The sequence below is a fragment of the Pseudophryne corroboree genome (genome assembly GCF_028390025.1).
Source record: "Pseudophryne corroboree isolate aPseCor3 chromosome 12 unlocalized genomic scaffold, aPseCor3.hap2 SUPER_12_unloc_1, whole genome shotgun sequence".
NCBI lineage: Eukaryota > Metazoa > Chordata > Amphibia > Anura > Myobatrachidae > Pseudophryne > Pseudophryne corroboree.
This window is the reverse complement of record NW_026967485.1, coordinates 190,247-204,003: the sequence shown is the minus strand read 5'-3', so window position 1 is coordinate 204,003 and position 13,757 is coordinate 190,247. Positions and strand designations below refer to the sequence as shown.

The 13,757-nt window shown below is 44.2% G+C and overlaps 1 pseudogene; it reads right to left on the bottom strand.

Annotated features, from left to right (window-relative positions):
• Positions 1-1,115: 1,115 nt before the first annotated feature.
• On the bottom strand, positions 1,116-1,294 carry LOC134982319 (U1 spliceosomal RNA; annotated as a pseudogene).
• Between the last annotated feature and the right edge of the window lie 12,463 nt (positions 1,295-13,757).

Here is a 13,757-nt window from a genome sequence, read left to right as displayed (position 1 = left end):
GCACACAGGTAAGGAATTAAGAAAATCTTTCTTTATGGGTGAAGATGTTTCTCACAAAATTGTTGCACCAAGGCATCATTGAAATTAAAGCTGGAAAGATGATTTTAATATATCACTTGTATATTTTGTACTGCTCTTCTGGTGACAATGTAGTTTGTTTTTGTCAATTACCATTTTAATAATAGGGTAAAGAAAATTAAGTGGATTTTTGAAAGAAAACAATACTGTCAATATACTATTAAAACAAATTAAAATGGTAAAAGTTATTGTACTTTAAGTAAAAATAAAAGAGCAAAAATATCAATCCCAGTTTTGGATTACTTTAATTAACAAAAAACAATGCATATAGCAGAGGATAGTTTCAATCTGCCTACCTCTGGGTTATGGACCCAGCATGCTTCCATTACAGTACTCTGCTGCACATGTAAGTGCAAGAGATCCTGAAGCACTCACTCATCATGGGAAAGTACCAATGTGTTTCTTCATTGGTTGATGGAAGAAACATCTTACAAAAACTCTCCAGATTATTGACTTTTTAAAGTTTTTCTAGGAAACGTTCTAGATGAATGCTTATTAGCCTTTGTCAGTATGTACTTTCGCAAAGTGTCTCTGAGGCACAAACAGTTAGCGTGTTCAGTTGTTAACCAAAAGGTTGGTGGTTCAATCCCACCTAGGGACGTAATTGACCTTGTTATCAGATTTTGGTGATCTTTAAGTAGACAAGTAAAAATTTCAAACCACCTCTTATGGTGTAGGGTACCTGGCCTTCTCTGATGTAATCAGAGTTAGATTTGATTAAGTGATTTTATAAAAAAAACAGCCACGAAGCACAATTTAGCAGTGGGTTGCAGAGAAAAAGAAATATGCTGGCAGAAAAATCCAATTGAGTGATTAAACAGCTCTTCATTTTCTGGCTTTATTTTTATGCTAACAAATTTGTGCTCTGAAAAGTGTCCACAAAGCCAAGTATCTGATTAACACCTTTGTAGGGATGGTTTTTCACCTATTATTAAATTAAACTTGCTTCATTGGAAAGGCAGCAAGTGATGTCATCCAAGCAGTGGGTCAAGGTTGGCTTCAAACCTCGTCTGCTTATGAAAAGAGAAAAGGGGTATGCAGGGCATGGCGGCCTTTTGCGGTGCTTGGATGACCCCTAGTTCGCATTAAATAATGCCGTCGAGTTTCCCACATTTGGGGAAATCACAGGGGTCAGCATACCCAGAATGCAATGAATGAACCGCACCCTGGGAGAACAGTCTTCATGACCATGGTATCTCCTATGCAAAATAAGTATGATTTGGGATAGGGCTGGGGAGGGCCGCTGCTCAGGCACATCTCTGTCAAGTAAAGGAGATTCAACTGAGGCAGCACAAGGGAACTCTCATCTGGGGACAACAACTGCAGGGAGAACACATATTTTCAGATGAACATGGGAGGGCAGAAGGCTGCCTAATACTGAAGCACCCCCAAACAACAAACCAAATGCAACAACTAGTGCAAGCATTCCTGGGGGAAGGCCTGCAGCAGATGGATTTGCATATGGCGATGTCATCCAAGCAGTGGGTCAAAGTTGGCTTCAACCCTCGTCTGCATATGAAAAGAGAAAAGGGGCGTGCAGGGCATGGCGGCCTTTTGCGGCACTTGGATGACCCCTAGTTCGCATTAAACACCTCCACCCTCCGTCGGTGTGGGGCTCATGTTGGCTATGCCCCAGCCCCTGAAGGATTCAAGCTGATTTCTTGCAGCAGCTGGGCACTGTAACAGCTCCAGAGCTGCTCTGTAAGGCAAGTAAAAGGGTGTGGGCCCTGCAGCACTACCTGTAGTTCGCATTGTGCGAGACCCCTAGTTCGCATTAAACACCCCCACCCTCCTTCGGTGTGGGGCTCATGTTGGCCATGCCCCAGCCCCTGAAGCATTCACGCTGATTTCTTGCAGCAGCTGGGCACTGTAACAGCTCAAGAGCTGCTCTGTAAGGCAAGTAAAAGGGTGTGGGCCCTGCAGCACTACCTGTAGTTTGCATTGTGCATTGGAAGGCACAAAGTAAGCAGACGGGAGGAGAAGTCAGGATAGTGCACAAGGGTATAGACGGGAAGGGCTCAAGAAAAAAGAAGTGGAAACAGACAGCAAACTAGGCTTCCAATGCACAATGCAAACTACAGGTAGTGCTGCAGGGCCCACACCCTTTTACTTGCCTTACAGAGCAGCTCTGGAGCTGTTTAATCACTCAATTGGATTTTTCTGCCAGCATAATTTTTCTCTTACGTCCTAGAGGATGCTGGGGACTCCGTAAGGACCATGGGGGATAGACGGGCTCCGCAGGAGACATGGGCACTTTAAGAAAGACTTTAGATCTGGGTGTGCACTGGCTCCTCCCTCTATGCCCCTCCTCCAGACCTCAGTTTACTACTGTGCCCAGAGGAGACTGGGTGCTTTTCAGGGAGCTCTCCTTAGTTTCCTGACAGAAAGTATATTTGTTAGATTTTTTTATTTTCAGGGAGCCTGCTGGCAACAGACTCCCTGCATCGAGGGGCGGAGGGGAGAGATGCACACCTACTTCTGTGAGTTGATAGGCTCTGCTTCTTAGGCTACTGTACAGCATTAGCTCCAGAGGGATCGGTACGCAGGTCTCACCCTCGCCGTCCGTCCCAGAGCCGCGCCGCCGTCCCCCTCGCAGAGCCGGAAGATAGAAGCCGGGTGAGTATGAGAAGAAAAGAAGACTTCAGAGGCGGCGGAAGACTTCATGATCTTCACTGAGGTAACGCACAGCAGTAAAGCTGTGCTCCATTGCTCCAATACACCTCACACACGGCAGTCAGTGTAAGGGTGAAGGGCGCAGGGGGGACGCCCTGGGCAGCAATATAGACCTCTCTTTGGCAAAATAAATATATATGCAGCTAGGCACTGTATATATATATAAGAGCCCCCGCCATTTTTTTACTATATTTGAGCGGGACAGAAGCCCGTCGCTGAGGGGGTGGGGCTTCTCCCTCAGCACTCACCAGCGCCATTTTCTCCACAGCACCACTGAGGGGAAGCTCCATGGACTCTCCCCTGCTTATACCACGGTAGAAAGAGGGTCTTAAAGAAGAGGGGGCACATAATTAGGCGCATATATATATGGAAATACAGCGCTACTGGGTAAACATAAAATGATTGTGTTTTTTTCCTGGGTCATATAGCGCTGGGGTGTGTGCTGGCATACTTTCTCTCTCTGTCTCTCCAAAGGGCCTTGTTGGGGAACTGTCCTCAGATAAGAGGATTCCCTGAGTGTATGGTGTGTCGGTACACGTGTGTCGACATGTCTGAGGTAGAAGGCTCTCCTAGAGAGGAGCAGGAGCAAATTAATGTGGTGTCTCCATCGACAACGCCGACACCTGACTGGATGGATATGTGGAATGTTTTAAGTGCTAATGTAAACTTATTACACAAGAGATTAGACAAAGCTGAAGCTAGGGAACAGTCAGGGAGTCAACCCATGCCTGTCCCTATGTCGCAGGGACCTTCGGGGTCTCAAAAGCGCCCACTATCCCAAATAGTTGACACAGATACCGACACGGATTCTGACTCCAGTGTCGACTACGATGATGCAAAGTTACAACCAAAATTGGCTAAATGTATTCGATATATGATTATTGCAATAAAAGATGTTTTGCACATCACAGAGTCCCCTGTCCCTGACACGAGGGTACACATGTATAAGGGAAAGAAACCTGAGATAACCTTTCCCCCCTCACATGAGTTAAACGAATTATGTGAAAAAGCTTGGGAATCTCCAGACAAAAAGCTGCAGATTCCCAAAAGGATTCTTATGGCGTATCCTTTCCCGCCAATGGACAGGATATGGTGGGAATCCTCCCCTAGGGTGGATAAAGCATTGACACGCTTATCCAAAAAGGTAGCGCTGCCATCCCAGGATACGGCTACCATCAGGGACCCTGCTGACCGCAAGCAGGAGGTTACCCTAAAGTCCATTTACACACATTCTGGTACCTTACTCAGACCGGCAATTGCGTCGGCCGAGGTTGTAGCGCGGTGGCAGCATGGACAGATACCTTATCAGCAGAGATTGAGACCCTAGATAAGGATGCTATGTTATTGACCATAGGGCATATAAAAGATGCTGTCCTATATATGAGAGATGCTCAAAGTGACATTAGTCTACTGGGTTCTAGAATAAACGCTATGTCGATTTCTGCTAGACGAGTCCTATGGACCCGGCAATGGACAGGTGATGCCGACTCAAAAAGGCATATGGAGGTTTTACCTTACAGGGGAGAGGAATTGTTTGGGGAAGGTCTCTCGGACCTTGTCTCCACAGCTACAGCTGGTAAATCAAATTTTTTGCCTTATATTCCCTCACAGCCTAAGAAAGCACCACATTATCAAATGCAGTCCTTTCGATCACAGAGAAACAAGAAAGTACGAGGTGCGTCCTTTCTTGCCAGAGGTAAGGGCAGAGGGAAGAAGCTGCACAACACAGCTAGTTCCCAGGAACAGAAGTCCTCCCCGGCCTCTACAAAATCCACCGCATGACGCTGGGGCTCCGCTAAAGGAGTCCGCCCAGTTGGGGGCACGTCTTCGAGTTTTCAGCCACATCTGGGTTCATTCGCAGGTGGATCCCTAGGCAATAGAAATTGTTTCTCAGGGTTACAAGCTGAAATTCGAAGAGGTGCCTCCTCGCCGGTTTTTCAAATCGGCCCTACCATCTTCTCCCCAGGAAAGGGAGATAGTGTTAAATGCAATTCACAAATTGTATCTTCAACAGGTGGTGGTCAAGGTTCCCCTGCTTCAACAAGGAAAGGGAAATTATTCGACCCTGTTTGTAGTCCCAAAACCGGACGGTTTGGTCAGACCCATATTAAATTTAAAATCCCTGAACCTATACTTGAAAAGGTTCAAGTTCAAGATGGAATCGCTAAGAGCGGTCATCGCCAGCCTAGAAGGGGGGGATTTTATGATATCTCTGGACATAAAGGATGCATACCTTCATGTACTCATTTATCCACCTCATCAGGCGTACCTAAGATTTGCGGTACAGTATTGTCATTACCAATTTCAGACGTTGCCGTTTGGTCTCCGCAGAATTTTCTCCGAGAATTTTCACCAAGGTAATGACGGAAATTATGGTGCTCCTGCGAAAGCAAGGTGTCACAATTATCCCGTACTTGAACGATCTCCTCATAAAAGCGAGATCAAGAGAGCAGTTGCTGAACAGCGTATAACTTTCATTGAAGGTGTTACAGCAAAACGGCTGGATTCTCAATATCCCGAAGTCGCAGTTGGTTCCTACGACTCGTCTGACTTTGCTTGGGCATTATTCTGGATACGGACCAGAAAAGGGTTTATCTTCCGATAGAAAAGGCCCAGGAACTCATGACTCTGGTCAGGAACCTATTGAAACCAAAACAGGTGTCAGTGCATCACTGCACTCGAGTCCTGGGAATGATGGTGGCATCATACGAGGCCATTCCCTTCGGCAGGTTCCATGCGAGGATCTTGCAATGGGACCTACTGGACAAGTGGTCCGGGTCACATCTACAGATTCATCAGTTGATCACCCTGTCCCCCAGGGCCAGGGTATCTCTCCTGTGGTGGCTGCAGAGTGCTCACCTTCTAGAGGGCCGCAGGTTCGGCATTCAGGACTGGATCCTGGTGACCACGAACGCGAGCCTCCGAGGTTGGGGAGCAGCCACACAGGGAAGAAATTTCCAAGGTCTTTGGTCAAGTCAGGAGACTTGTCTTCACATCAACATCCTGGAGCTAAGGGCCATATACAACGCCCTATGTCAAGCGGAGACCTTACTTCGCGACCAACCAGTTCTGATCCAGTCAGACAACGTCACCGCAGTAGTTCATGTAAACCGCCAAGGCGGCACAAGGAGCAGAGTGGCGATGGCGGAAGCCACCAGAATTCTTCGCTGGGCGGAGAATCATGTAAGCGCACTGTCAGCAGTGTTCATTCCGGGAGTGGACAACTGGGAAGCAGACTTCCTCAGCAGACACGACCTACATCCAGGAGAGTGGGGACTCCATCAGGAAGTCTTCGCACAGATTGCAAGTCGGTGGGGACTGTTCCAGATAGACATGATGGCGTCCCGCCTCAACAAAAAGCTACAGAGGTATTGCACCAGGTCAAGAGACCCTCAGGCAGTAGCTGTTTAAACAGCTCTTCATTTTCTGATTTTATGTTTATGCTAACAAATTTGCTCTCTGAAAAGTGTCCACAAAGCCAAGTCTCTGATTAACACCTTTGTAGGAATGGTTTTTCACCTATTACTGAATTGAACTTGCTTCATTGGAAAGGCAGCAAGATGCATCCTCATTTCAATGTCTACTGAAATAATACAGGTTGACACCAGGAAACATTAACGCCACTGCATCCTTGCTGCTTTCGCATGTGGAAGTCTGTTTAATGTGAAAACAAGGTGATATCTAATTAGCACACAGGTAAGGAATTAAGAAAATCTTTATTTAAGGGTGAAGGTGTTTCTCACAAAATCGTTGCCCCAATGCATCATTGAAATTCAAGCAGGAAAGATGATTTTAATATATCACTTGTACATTTTGTATTGCTCTTCTGGTGACAATGTAGTTTGTTTTTGTCAATTACCATTTTAATAATAGGGTAAAGAAAATTAAGTGGATTTTTGAAAGAAAACAATACTGTCAATATACTATTAAAACAAATTAAAATGGTAAAAGTTATTGTACTTTAAGTAAAAATAAAAGAGCAAAAATATCAATCCCAGTTTTGGATTACTTTAATTAACAAAAAAAAATGCATATAGCAGAGGATAGTTTTAATCTGCCTACCTCTGGGTTATGGGCCCAGCATGTTTCCATTGCAGTACTCTGCTGCACATGTAAGTGCAAGAGATCCTGAAGCACTCACTCATCATGGGAAAGTACCAATGTGTTTCTTCGTTGGTTGATGGAAGAAACATCTTACAAAAACTCTCCAGATTATTGACTTTTTAAAGTTTTTCTAGGAAACGTTCTAGATGAATGCTTATTAGCCTTTGTCAGTATGTATGTTTGTAAGGTGTCTCTGTGGCGCAATCGGTTAGTGTGTTTGGTTATTAATCAAAGGGTTGGTGGTTCAATCCCACCCAACGATGTAATTGACCTTGTTATCAGATTTTGGTGATCTTTAAGTAGACAAGTCAAAATTTCAAACCCCCTTCTTATGGTGTAGGGTACCTGGCCTACTCTGATGTAATCAGAGTTAGATTTGAATCAGTGATTTTATAAAAAAACAGCTAGGAAGCACAATTTAGCAGTGGGTTGCAGAGAAAAAGAAATATGCTGGCAGAAAAATCCAATTGAGTGATTAAACAGCTCTTCATTTTCTGGCTTTATTTTTATGCTAACTAATTTGTTCTCTGAAAAGTGTCCACAAAGCCAAGTATCTGATTAACATATTTGTAGGGATGGTTTTTCACCTATTACTAAATTAAACTTGCTTCATTGGAAAGGCAGCAAGATGCATCCTCATTTCAATATCTACTGAAATAATACAGGTTGACACCAGGAAACATTAACGCCACTGCATCCTTGCTGCTTTCTCATGTGGGAGTCTGTTTAATGTGAAAACAAGGTGATATCTAATTAGCACACAGGTAAGGAATAAAGAAAATCTTTATTTAAGGGTGAAGATGTTTCTCACAAAATCGTTGCCCCAATGCATCATTGAAATTCAAGCTGGAAAGATGATTTTAATATATCACTTGTACATTTTGTATTGCTCTTCTGGTGACAATGTAGTTTGTTTTTGTCAATTACCATTTTAATAATCGGGTAAAGAAAATTAATTGGATTTTTGAAAGAAAACAACACTGTCAATATACTATTAAAACAAATTAAAATGGTAAAAGTTATTGTACTTTAAGTAAAAATAAAAGCTAAAATATCAATCCCAGTTTTGGATTACTTTAATGAACAAAAAAAAATGCATATAGCAAAGGATAGTTTCAATCTGCCTACCTCTGGGTTATGGGCCCAGCATGCTTCCATTGCAGTACTCTGCTGCACATGTAAGTGCAAGAGATCCTGAAGCACTCACTCATCATGGGAAAGTACCAATGTGTTTCTTCATTGGTTGCTGGAAGAAACATCTTACAAAAACTCTCCAGATTATTGACTTTTTAAAGTTTTTCTAGGAAACGTTCTAGATGAATGCTTATTAGTCTTTGTCAGTATGTACTTTTTGCAAAGTGTCTCTGTGGCGCAATCGGTTAGTGTGTTCAGCTATTAATCAAAAGGTTGGTGGTTCAATCCCATCCAGGGACGTAATTGACCTTGTGATCAAATTTTGGTAATATTTAAGTAGACAAGTCATATAGCAGAGGATAGTTTCAATCTGCCTACCTCTGGGTTATGGACCCAGCATGCTTCCATTACAGTACTCTGCTGCACATGTAAGTGCAAGAGATCCTGAAGCACTCACTCATCATGGGAAAGTACCAATGTGTTTCTTCATTGGTTGATGGAAGAAACATCTTACAAAAACTCTCCAGATTATTGACTATTTAAAGTTTTTATAGGAAACGTTCTAGATGAATGCTTATTAGCCTTTGTCAGTATGTACTTTTGCAAAGTTTCGCTGTGGCGCAATCAGTTAGTGTGTACGGCTATTAACCAAAAGGTTGGTGGTTCAATCCCACCCAGGGACGTAATTGAACTTGTTATCAGATTTTGTTGATCTTTAAGTAGACAAGTCAAAATTTCGAAAACCCCTGTTATGGTGTAGGGTACCTGGCCTTCTCTGATGTAATCAGAGTTAGATTTGATTCATACTGTTAACTGGGTAGTATATCACAAGTTATACGGTGTGATTGGTGTGGCTGGTATGAATCTTGACCTTGGATTAACAAAAATCCTTTCCTCGTACTGTCTGTCTCCTCTGGGCACAGTTTCTCTAACTGAGGTATGGAGGAGGGGCATAGAGGGAGGAGCCAGTGCACACCCAGATCTGAAGTCTTTCTTAAAGTGCCCATGTCTGCTGCGGAGCCCGTCTATCCCCCATGGTCCTTACGGAGTCCCCATCATCCTCTACGGACTACGAGAAAAAAAAATTACCGGTAGGTTTAAAATGTTATTTTTTTCTCTGCAACCCACTGCTAAATTGTGCTTCCTAGCTGTTTTTTATAAAATCAGTTAATTAAATCTAACTCTGATTACGTCAGAGAAGGCCAGGTACCCTACACCATAAGAGGGGGTTTGAAATTTTGACTTGTCTACTTAAAGATCACCAAAATCTGATGACAAGGTCAATTACATCCCTGGGTGGGATTGAACCACCAACCTTTTGGTTAATAGCCCATGTAAGTGCAAGAAATCCTGAAGCACTCACTCATCATGGGAAAGTACCAATGTGTTTCTTACAAAAATTCTCCAGATTATTGACTTTTTAAAGTTTTTCTAGATGAATGATTATTAGCCTTTGTCAGTATTGACTTTTGCAAGGTGTCTCTGTGGCGCAATCGGTTAGCATGTTTGGCTATTAACCAAAAGGTTGGTGGTTCAATCAGAGTTAGATTTGATTAAGTGATTTTATAAAAAAACAGCTAGGAAGCACAATTTAGCAGTGGGTTGCAGAGAAAAAAAAAATGCTGGCAGAAAAGTCCAATTGAGTGATTAAACAGCTCTTCATTTTCTGATTTTATGTTTATGCTAACAAATTTGCTCTCTGAAAAGTGTCCACAAAGCCAAGTCTCTGATTAACACCTTTGTAGGAATGGTTTTTCACCTATTACTGAAATAAACTTGCTTCATTGGAAAGGCATCAAAGATGCATCCTCATTTCAATGTCTACTGAAATAATACAGGTTGACACCAGGAAACGTCACTGCATCCTTGCTGCTTCCTCACGGGGAAGTCTGTTTAATGTGAAAACAAGGTGATATCTAATCAGCACACAGGTAAGGAATTAAGAAAATCTTTCTTTGTGGGTGAAGATGTTTCTCACAAATTGTTGTCCCAATGCATCATTGAAATTCAAGATGGAAGATGATTTTCATATATCACTTGTACATTTTGCATTGCTCTTCTGGTGACAATGTAGTTTGTTTTTGTCAGTTACCATTTCAGTAATAGGGTAAAGAAAATTAAGTGGATTTTTTAAAGAAAACAATGCTGTCAATATACTATTAAAACAAATTAAAATGATAAAAGTTATTGTACTTTAAGTAAAAATAAAAGAGCCAAAATATCAATCCCAGTTTTTGATTACTTTAATTATAAAAAAAAAAATGCACATAGCAGAGGATAGTTTCGATCAATCGACCTCTGGGTTATGGGCCCAGCATGCTTCCATTGCACTACTCTGCTGCTCATGGAAGTGTAAGAGATCCTGAAGACTAAATTGATTAAAGGCCTAAAAGTACTGGACTATAAGGAAAGACTTACTAGGCTGAATATTTATACACTAGAAAAGAGGTGCCTAAGAGGAGATATTATTAATATCTTCAAATATGTAAAGATACATAACAAAGAGTTATCAGAGGAATTATTTATTAAAAGAACACGTGGTCACTCGCTGCGACTGGAGGAAAGTTCAGAACGCAATGGAGGAAAGGTTTCTTCACTGTTAGGGCAATCAGGATGTGGAATTCCCTGCCAGGGAAGGTGGTAATGGCGGACTCTGTAATTGGATTTAAAAAAGGAATGGATACATTTCTGAATGAAAAAGCTATCCAAGGTTATAATACTTAAAATATCAACATGGTTAATCCGGGGGTAACATGAGTTATAGTAGCTAACTAGTCATAAAACATTATTCAGCAAGTATGTAGAATCATCACAACTTAAAACAGGTTGAACACGATGGGCAATTTGCCTCTATTCAACCTCAAAAACTATGTTACTATATTACTATGTTATTGTAGTATACAGAACACCACAATGCAATGAGCAGTGATAGTGAGCACTGATGAGGATACTAGAACTGACACTGAGCAGCAAGATGCAGCACTGGACTATTAGTAATGTACTGTAGTATGCTGAGCACCACAATGCAGCACAAGACAATGAGCAGTGATACTGAGCACTGATGAGGATACTACTGAGAACTGACACTGAGCAGGAGAGACACACTACTAGTATTACTGAGCAGCAATAAGTAACCACTGATACTGAGCACTGATATTGAGATTTCCACTGAGAGAACATAGCCACGTCCTCTCCGCTCTCTCTTCAATGCACGAGTAAAAATGGCAGCAACGCGCAGCTCTTTATATGGAATCCGAATCTCGCGAGAATCCGACAGCGGGATGATGACATTTTCCCTTGTTCAGGTTTTCCGAGTCAGGCGGGAACAACCGAGCCTGCCTCGGACCAGTGTAAACCACGTGGAGTTCGTGGGGAATTCGGTTCTCGGAGAACCGAACCCGCTCCTCTCTACCTTATACCCATAAATTTTTTTATTTTCAATCTAAGCCCCTGCAGTTTTCTGTAAGCATCTGCTTCGCTATGATGATCAACAAGTCACAAGGGCAAACACTCAGGGTTTGAGGCGTAGATCTTAGGACCAGCTGCTACAAGCATGGCAGAGGTGTCACTATCACTGGTGACACCCAGAGAGGTGGCGAGGGAGATTGTAATGCAGTGCGCGCAGATAAGCAGCGCAATGGTAAAAAGGAGGCATGGTTTCATAGGTAGGGGCGTGGCCTGGTGGCCTGAATCTACATTTTGTTGCTCCGGGTGTCCCGGGGGTTGGGGGCTGCACCCGGGGACTAGTGTGTGAGCGGTGCTGGCTCCTGCACAGTGACAGGGCATGGCCACCCAGCATGACGCCTCCCTTCTTGACCATGCTGTAATTGCAGTCGCACTGCAGTTCAGCGTGATCATAAAAAATGGTATAGGCTCCTGCTGGTGCAGACTGTATGTGCGCGCAGGAAGCCGCCACCATTTTTGTGATCACAGCGGCTGAATGTGATGTCATACAGCCGCTGTGACCACGCCCCCTGTGTCTCCTCCGTTGCAGACCCCATTTTGAAGCCTTGCCCCCGCACCGCTCCATCCCTGACTTGGAAATGGAGTGTTGCTGACCCACCTCTCCCCCCCTTCCCCGCCCCGATTGACAGGCAGAGGCGATCACATTCTCTGCGGGGTGCCGCAGAAAATGCAGGCACATGCGTATGCTCTTAGCAATTTTTGCAGTTGGATCGCTTATTGTGATTGCAATCCAACCTGAATCAGGCCCTATTACCTATCACAATGCGCTGCGGGCAGTACAAAATTGGGTTAATATAGGAGAAAAACCCCCAGACCAGTGCTCCTTAACTGTACCTGGTGGCTAGTGGAGCGGCTGCCCAGTAATCAGTGTCCACCGCAGTGCGCACACGGCCCACCCCCTACGGCCTCGCTCCCCTTCATCAGCGGCCTTGTGATCCGGAAGGGTGGTGTGTGTGTGACTGACCTTAGGATGAAACCGGAGCCTCCGCTGCAGTGACCCAGCAACCAGGGCACGGGAGTATATAGCGCCGCTGGGAGTGATGAAGCTGCAGTAAAGATGTCTATTAGACCTAGCCTGCTGCAGCCCTTGTAGATTCTCATAAAACAAGTTCTTCTTTTCTTGTCAAAATTAATAGCTAAGAATAGGCTGCCTGAGGCAGGCCCCTGTTAATTGGCCTGCTACTGAAGGCACCAACTACAAACTGAGCTCCCTGTTCATGGAAGCGGGGTTATAGAGGAGAATGCACTGAGCTTCTTGGGAACAGTCAAAAGCTTTGAGCCGGTTGGTGTCTCAGATCAAGATCCTACTCTACACCCCAATGTGAATCCTTGTGGAGTCCAGTGTACCCCACAGAAGAAATTAATGTGTCACACCCATTGGCAGCAACCTTAGAATAGCTGCTGACGGGCACAATTGAGAAAGGAAGGGGGGGGGGGGGACATTTGAATCCAGCACATAGATGCAATTCAAATATGTAATTTGTACCTTCCTATTTTAAAATATAATGGATGAACCTCACCCTGTGAGAACAATCTTCATGATCAAGAGATCTAATATGTAAAATAAGTATGAGTTGGGATAGGGCTGGGGAGGGTGGCAGCTCGGGCAGCCCCTCCCCCGTCAAGTTAAGGAGATTCAACTGAGGAAGCACAAGGGAACTCTCGTCTGGGGACAACAACTGCAGGGAGACCACATCTTTTCAGATGAACATGGGAGGGCGGAAGGCTGCCTAATACTGAAGCACCATCAAATATCAAACCATATCCAACAACTAGTGCAAGCATTCCTGGGGGAAGGTCTGCAGCAGACGGATTTGCATACGGTGATGTCATCCAAGCAGTGGGCCAAAGTTGGCTGGAACCCTCATCTGCATATAAAAAGAGAAAAGGGGCATGCAGGGCATGGCGGCCTTTTGCAGTGCTTGGATGACCCCTAGTTCGCATTAAACACCCCCACCCTCCTTTGGTGTGGGGCTCATGTTGGCCATGCCCCATCCCCTGAAGCATTCATGCTGATTTCTTGCAGCAGCTGGGCACTGTAACAGCTCCAGAGCTGCTCTGTAAGGCAAGTAAAAGGGTGTGGGCCCTGCAGCACCACCTGTAGTTCGCATTGTGCGTTGGAAGGCACAAAGTAAGCAGACGGGAGGAGAAGTCAGGATAGTACACAAGGGCATCCTTTTCTCTTAGTCCGTAGAGGATGCTGGGGTCACATTAAGAACCATGGGGTATAGACGGGATCCGCAAGAGACATGGGCACTTTAAGACTTTCAAAGGGTGTGAACTGGCTCCTCCCTCTATGCCCC